The 8,290-nt window shown below is 29.4% G+C and overlaps 1 long non-coding RNA gene across 1 annotated transcript; it reads right to left on the bottom strand.

The window, feature by feature from the left end:
* Positions 1-3,447: 3,447 nt before the first annotated feature.
* LOC145556210 (uncharacterized) lies at positions 3,448-6,399 on the bottom strand. Its single transcript, XR_014091808.1, has 4 exons — positions 5,889-6,399; positions 5,502-5,609; positions 5,052-5,129; positions 3,448-3,908 (listed from the first exon to the last, which is right to left on the bottom strand). It is a non-coding gene; the product is annotated as an uncharacterized LOC145556210 (long non-coding RNA).
* Positions 6,400-8,290: the final 1,891 nt, after the last annotated feature.

The following is an 8,290-nucleotide window of genomic DNA, read 5'->3' as shown; positions in this document are numbered from 1 at the left end:
CGTACATTAAGGAAAAGAAATAGCATCTACAATTGGATCAAACAATTAGTAGAAGTTGACAAGGTTCACCGATTAGACAACTCCCCAAACCATTCATCAAAACTAAGCTCACCAACTCAGATCAACTATGAAATTGAGATTGCAGATTAAAACTTATGGTCTTTGTAACACATTATTGCTACCATGTTGAACAAGTTTGTAAAGATCATTAATTGAAAGACCATGCCTGCTCTCATCCTTAAAGAACAATTCCAGCTTCCTCAATTCGTTCAAAGCTCTTATAGCTTCCAAAACACATAAATAAATCAGGGGAATAAATTTATTATAAACATCTGCAAAAATTCATACAAGCAAGAAATCACTCACATAATTGAAATGCTACGAATCTGATATAGTAGAAAAGCGATTAATTTTTTCTATTAAAAAAAACAATCTCCATATACAATTCTCAGATCTAAGGGAAAAAATCAACACAAATATTATGTAAAGAAGTATTAGCAGCCCACAAAAAAAAACAAAAAAAAAAAAAAAAAAAAAAAAAAAAAAAAAAAAAACCATTTCAAACATGCAATAGTAGAAATTCGTCTACTATATGATTTTCTGTACAAGGTAGTGTTTTCTCCATTGTCTAATTCATCACCCAATCTAGAGCAAGAAAGCAAACAATTGAGTAAACCAGGAAATATAAAAATAAAATTCAAACAATTACACAATCATGTCAAAAATACCAGCATAATCATCATTTCTACTGCATTCAAACACTAATAACAACATAAATAAGCAAATTTCAAACGTCAAATTAGACTATACCAATTTCTTGTTGTAGGTTTTGATGCTCTTTTCATAATCAGCCTTCCTCTTCTCTGCTTTCTGGATGTAAGGAGCTTTCTCCTGTAATCAATTACAAACAATAATTACTTCTAAATCGAATCTGATACCAAAGTCAACCCCAAAAAAAAAATCATAGGCAAACCCTAGACAAGTTGATTAGAGGAATGTCAATTTGATTATAAAATTCGCGGTAAATTGGGAATAGAAGTAGTTATAGTTTTGCGAACGAAAGCTCGAGTTTTTAATTGTATTTTTTTTGTTAATAAAGGGGGTACATAACCATCAACATCTCCACTGAAATTAAGTTAGGTGAATTTTTAATTCTTAAATAAATATAACTCCAATAACATGTCTAATTTATTTCTTGTACGTTATTCATCTACGAGTAATTAATTTACCTCTCGAGGTCTAATAAACAATAAAAATTACACTAATTAATAATGAGTTTTCTTCTAAATTAAATAAAATAACTGAAGAGCCACACTTATATTATTACATGCAATTAGCTTCGGGATTATTGGTTAAACACTAGGCGGCCTATCTTGCCAATTTGTAAACAACCTGCAATCATTTGATGAGACTATTTATCAGATTCAAGCAAACTAAATAATACTCCATACTTCATAAGGAAATTTAAAGAAAAATAAATGTTAATTAATATGCCATATATACAAATCACAAAATAAACTCATATTCACTAATTAAGTACTTGCCAACCTAATGAAAAGTATGTGGTCTTTGCATGGGTTGCTTGGATTGCTTTTATAACACTTTGCCTTTGAAAATAGTGTTCAAAAGGGTCATAACAGTCAACCTAAACAAAATTCTAACAACTAATAAATTTGTAAAATGTATGTAATAATGCCATAGTTTAATTTTTCCATATATATAGTTTGATTTATTTAGAAGAATCATACCATATTATTGGACACTTTATATGTAGGACTATTACATTCACGAGGACCATAGATATTAAAAATATTTGTTGATCCAAATTCTTGGTTAACTATTAAAAATATCGATTTATTGATCTAACTTCTTAGTTAACTTTATGGACGCAACTATTGCACTCATCTCTGGTTTGTAATATAATGAAACCAAAAACTCAGAGAAGTTGCAATACTTGTACATATTTGTGTGTGATTGGTACGTGTATAACTCACGATACAACGAGTTGTCATATAATCCTGACCAGTTAATCTTATCGTTTATCCATGTATTTTCAATATGCAATAAATGTAAATAAGAAAATTTAATATTGCGTAACAAAGATTGATAAACCCTAGAGCGAGATGGATTAATATTAAAGATGAATTGATTAATATAATAGGTATCGATGCATACTGCTAAACCCTTAAGATTAATAAATTAGTTTTGGCATCCTTATTAAAGTATAAGATACTATAAACAAGTTGCATGCGGTACATATAATGTCTAGCATAACTTTCTCCGGGCATGTAAAACTTTCAAATTTGTATTCCGGGAACCTCTCAAGCAAGTTTACAATAAATATATAAGAATCTTTTCTAGTACTTATATCTCCCATGTTGTTGACAATGAAATATGAATCCCCACGAGATATTATTTCAATTGATAGTGTACATAAAATATGCTCAGACAATTCAAATGCGTTGGATATGCTGCAATGGCGAAGTGAAAAGCGAACTGTGAGAAAGGCTACCCTAGACAGTTGGCAGATTCTGTCTTGGAAAATCTGTCAATAAATTTTCCTCGAAAACCATCATTACATGGGCGCCAAAAGACACTAACAAAGTAGTCGATGCTTTGGCACAATTTGCCAGGCATCTGTAATTCGACCAGCTTGCAATACAGAATGCTAAAAGTTTAGCGTTGAAGGAAGGTATAATCTGGACACCTTTAATAACTGTTTATTGAACTCAAACTGATTTCACAAGCTTAGTTATAATATATATATATATATATATATATATATATATATATATATATATATATATATATATATATATATATATATATATATATATATATATATATATATGATTAATTCGGTAACTTTAATATACTAGGGCAGTGCTACGCGCGCGTTGCGCGCAAGGCAATTTGGTGTTGCTAGTGTGTGAGACCGGAAGTGTAAATTTTTTTGGCTAATTTGTAGTTTTTATTTAGGTAATTATGAACAAATGTATATTAATTAGTGAATTTACATGTTGATAAATTGAATTGTATTAAAAATGTTTTTTTTTTTACCTCATTGCAAACTATTGCGTCAAACTTTATAACTATTGGTTCTAAATTCTCATTAGTCTATAAAGGATAATATAGTCAAGTGAGGTCTTATTGGATTTTCCTCATTGTATATTTTATTAATATTAAGTTTTTATAATTTTTACGCATATAGATTTGGAGTTATATACATCATAAGACATGTATATGACGTATTAGAGATCGTGAAAAGTCAAATGAGAAAAAATAATAGGGACAGAGGGTGTAAAATACATTGCTTTCATGTAGATGTCTTGTATGTCCTGGTGTTGTGAAATTCTGCGGTGTCCCGGAGTAAAATGTAGTGCAAGTAAAATGTATTGCTTTCAATTTCATATAGATGTCCGGTAAAATTCTGATGTTGTTATTATTTGGGTTGCATGCGATAATTCTGCTGTATTCCATGAAAAATGTCAGTATTGCCCCTAACTTTTTAGATGAAAGTACATTCAAACCCCTCAACAATGATCAGTTCGCACTGTTACAAACATGAATTTGCTCCTAAATATTGTTTACAATAAATAGTCAAGTAAGCCAACTTAGCTAATAACCCTTTTCCTCAAATAAAAATAAAAAAAAATAAAAAAAAACACATCCTATGAGCTCCATTTGCTGCCGGTGCCGAGTTTTTTGCCTTTAGCACATCCAAAGTCTCAACATACTTTCTTTGTATCATAAGAGTTTTCCTGCATCTTTCTTTGTAAATTCACATCACCGTCGATGATAATTCCATCAAATTTGATCAATTCATTCATTAATAATTTCACGACATTTACAACATCCTTCTCTCCTACTCTTCCCCCTTTCAAGATAAATGATTCAAGAGTTGACACCTGCAATTACAATAACAAATTAAATCACAATTCACCAATTACCTCGATTTAGAGGTCAGACAGATTTCTAGCTAAAATACAGCTAAAACACTTTAATTGAACCAGATTTCTAGCTAAAATACAGTTAAAATTGAAATCATAATAATAGAAAGGTTCTTCTAGAATCAAAACCCACAAATTTCAGAATTTAAGTGTAAAACCCTAACCGTGTATATGTTAATTTTCAAGGTTTCAATTTCTCACTGCCGCCACTGATCTACCTTCCCCCGCAAAACTGAAAAAGGGATTAAAAAAAAGATTATAAAATAACTAAACTTAATGATAAATCGACTTTCCAACTTTCCAACTTAGGTTAATCTACCTGATTAGTGGAATCTCACTCATTCTTACATTTTTGACAATCAACATGACACTTCCGAATGTAAGGTTCTTTGTTATAATGGGCATGCACAACACACCAAACAAGAAAAGTGTGACGAATTGATGAGCTCACAAAATTGAAGCTTATATTAAATGATCAGCAACTTGCATTGATCATTGATCCACTCAGTAAATTCATCACATTAGGATAAAGTATACAACCAAATCATCAATTATTTCTAAATCAACCACATTATCCAAAATTCCCTAATATAAACCAATCTTAAAAAGAGAAATTAATGAATCAAGCACAAATTAAGTAAAGTACAGATATCCTTTCAAAAAAAAAAAAAAAAAGTGTAGAGTACAGATATAGATAAGAATATTGACCAATTAGAGAAACCCAGCCTACTACATTGTTTACTTCCTGAACTTAAGTAATTTTTTGTTAAAGTGGAATTATTTTTACTAAAATTAATTTATGTTTATGAACTTAGTTTTACTGAAAAATAAAATTATTATTATCATTGAAGTTAAGTTATTTAACTTGGACAACAAAAGTATAAACGTCACTCTATAAACAATCAAAAGAAAATAAATATTAGCAATGGAATAAATGTCTGTTAAAGGACATATTAAGAATTCCAGTAAAAGAAATCCACTAACCCAACTTTTTTCCTTGGTTGAATTGTTATTGGTCTGTGAATATCATAACTGTAGCATCTGTAAGTGTCAAAATGGCGAAACATGACTAAAAAAATTATTAAATTGAACAATCCCTACCTTGATTAGCATCAATGATCAGAATAGAAGTTGATAACTTCAATATTTGCGGGCAATCACAATCAGAGACTAACTTACCTGAAAAAATACACAAAATAATTTTTTTTTTAAAATAAAGAGAAATGCAACATTAAAACATAAAAATACACAGGATAATTGAAGTTCCCACATTTGAGACCGTGTTAAATTTAATGGTAAAATTAACAGTTGTTGCACAAATTTTGCGAGAACTTTTAATCAAAATCCTAATATAAGCAACTTATAAATTCAATTTTTTGTCAAAAAAACCCAGAAAATCTATTTGCATTAATGAGGTCGAATTAATTAAAACCAGATGAAGAACAAGTAAATCGATGATCAAAAACTAAAATTGGAATATTCTGATTAATAATTGGGGAAAATAAATTCAACCCATCAAAGGATTGATGATCAATTATAGAAATTACTTACCAAGTTAGAAAATTGATCGTGAATAAAAGCTAGATCGATGACCAATTAATACATACAGAGATGAACCTTATAGCCTCTGAGATTCCAGAACTTGCCTTTCCCAAAAATCTGCCCAATAAAAACGAATTAGGGGTTTAGGGCTTATGCTTTGATAATTAAGCTTATATACTGGTATTTGTTTCAAAATCATCTAAAAGCACAATACAAAATCCTCAATTCTGGACTTTTAGTAATTTAGTAGATCAATTCTATAAAAATTAAATTAACAAATGTAGCACATATTGGCAAAATTAACATCTAACAGGACTAACACTCAATCAATCGAACCCCCAATAAAAATTAGCAATTGACATGTAAAAAACAAAATTCTTTGACCGATGATTTCACCTTCACCTTCGTTCTAGATCTGTTTTCTATCTCCTCGTTCAGCGGCTATTTATCCTTCCGTTCCTCGGTCTCTCGTAGTTTGATAGTGCTGAGTGGTGACCGTGGATGGCAGGTTCATTGTTGATGGTTGTAGAGAAAGTGAAAAGGGAAGAAGAGAGAGAAAAGGGGCGTATGGAGGAGGAGAAAGTAGAGGAAGTGAATTGCAGATTCCATTGTTGGCTAAGTTGATGCAATCGTATGCAGATTCTTCAGATGTGGCTCTCCTCTTGAATTTTTGAATCACACCATTGAGGTAATTGGAAATGATGTTAAGTTACTTTATTAGAATTCAGAAGGTGAAGATTCATTTGTTGGCAATGCAAGTCTTATTTGTCAACATCATCAATTAGGGAAGAGAAGAAAATTGAAAAAAACAAAGTGGCTACTTTCTAGGTAAAAAGCAAGGTTGCATGAATCATCAAAAGAAAGAGATAGAAGGGCAGAAGGTTAGAAGAAGAACATGTGATTTTCTTGAATTTTTTTTTTTTAAAAAAAATACACACATGTCCCCCACACATGTGGGCACTATTCATAAGGGAACAAGTGAAACATTTTAAGGGTTGTAGATTTAACTATGTATAATAAATTAGGTTATATATATTTGTGTATGACATATATATATATATATATATATATATATATATATATATATATATATATATATATATATATATATATATATATATATATATATATATATATATATATATATATATATATATATATATATATATATATATTATAATATAATATATTTGGTAACAAATTACGTGAAATTATTTATAAAATAACAAATTATGTGAAACTACACTCATATAATTATATGTATTGATATATTAGTTAGAAATATTTGTGTATGACATTTATTACTTTTTAATAAATTAGGTTATACTGTGAATATCATCTACTACTGTTAAAAATAATACAAACTTTGAGGTTATCCGCTTTAAACAAGTTAAAACCGATTAGTTACCTCGTGAATAGGTTATATAAAACACGTGACATTGTATTAATTTTTTAAAACTATTAAATAACTTTATAAGATAAATAAAAAAATTAACCGAGTAAATAAGTTATAGGTAAAATAACTTGTTTAAAACGAATATCCCTCAAAGTTTGTATTATTGAGAAATAATTAAAAGTTTGACTTGTTTTTAGCGGACCGCTTAAAGTTTGTATTATTGTTTACAATTTTTCCATTTTTCTTTTGATTTGTCAATTTTTTGAGTTCGAGCTGAGTTTGATGAATTTATCCTTTTTTTTTTTGTTGAATCTTATTTACTTCAATCAAATTAGGTTATACAATTAATATGGATGAATATGGCTTATCATTTGATGGACAAAGTGAAAAACCCCATTAACGCATTGGTCATAGGTCATTTAATACTATAATGTAGAGTAGTTTATACTTGGTATAAAGCTAATATTAAAGTGAGAAGTTTAGGAAGAAAACATAAATAGTAAAATAACATGTTATCATTGAGGTGGTATAATTATTGCCCTATCTAGTTGATTATGACTACTATTGTAAGTTAATGTAAAGGAACATATTTTTCAAAAAAAAAAATATAGAGTGAACATAAAGCTCATTTATTTCGACAATAAGTTTTTCAAGTATAGCACTATCTAATTTCAAACCGAAATCGTTTAATTGTCCGAAATCGACCGACTCAAATAAGAACTAAACCAATCCAAACCAATTTTTGAAAACCAAAAACCGACCCAAACCATGTTTTAGTAAACTCGAAATTGAACCGAATCAAATAATGTAAAACCGTATAAGAATCGAACCTGTAAACGAACCAAACAAGTTCTACTACTACTACTACTAAAAAAAAAAAAAAAACAATAGAGAACGGTCGAAATATGTCTTATAATAGGCCTTAGAACCATTCTTCTACTAAGCATGACGTGTAAAGTTTAGAGAACGACAGGCGATCTGCATGCAAAATAAAAGAGAGTGATTATAAGAGACAAGTTAGACAACCATTCTCTTTTCCATGCTAAAAAATCAAAGGAAAAGAGAACGGTTCTTACACACAACTAGAGCTATCAAAAGCTGACCCGACCCAAAAACAATATATTTTCCACTGCCATAATCAACAAGCTTCCGATGAGTCAGGCTATCGAACCAAAAATCAATCATTACAGTGGATATGTAACAGTTGATCTATGCTAGTAGGTCAAAAGGCGTTATTTTATTATTTGTCAAATCACTGAATTATTTATCCACAAAACCTTTAGTTTTGTGGGTTAACAGAGGTATCATATTTAACTAATTAGTTTTTATTAATTGGTTCATAAGATTTTTGAAATTCAAAAATCGTGAATTATACTTAGCGAGAGATTTTTATGCCCAACAC

Source organism: Chenopodium album, chromosome 8 (genome assembly GCF_948465745.1).
Source record: "Chenopodium album chromosome 8, dcCheAlbu1.1, whole genome shotgun sequence".
Classification (NCBI taxonomy): Eukaryota; Viridiplantae; Streptophyta; class Magnoliopsida; order Caryophyllales; family Amaranthaceae; genus Chenopodium; species Chenopodium album.
This window is presented reverse-complemented; position numbering and strand designations above follow the sequence as displayed.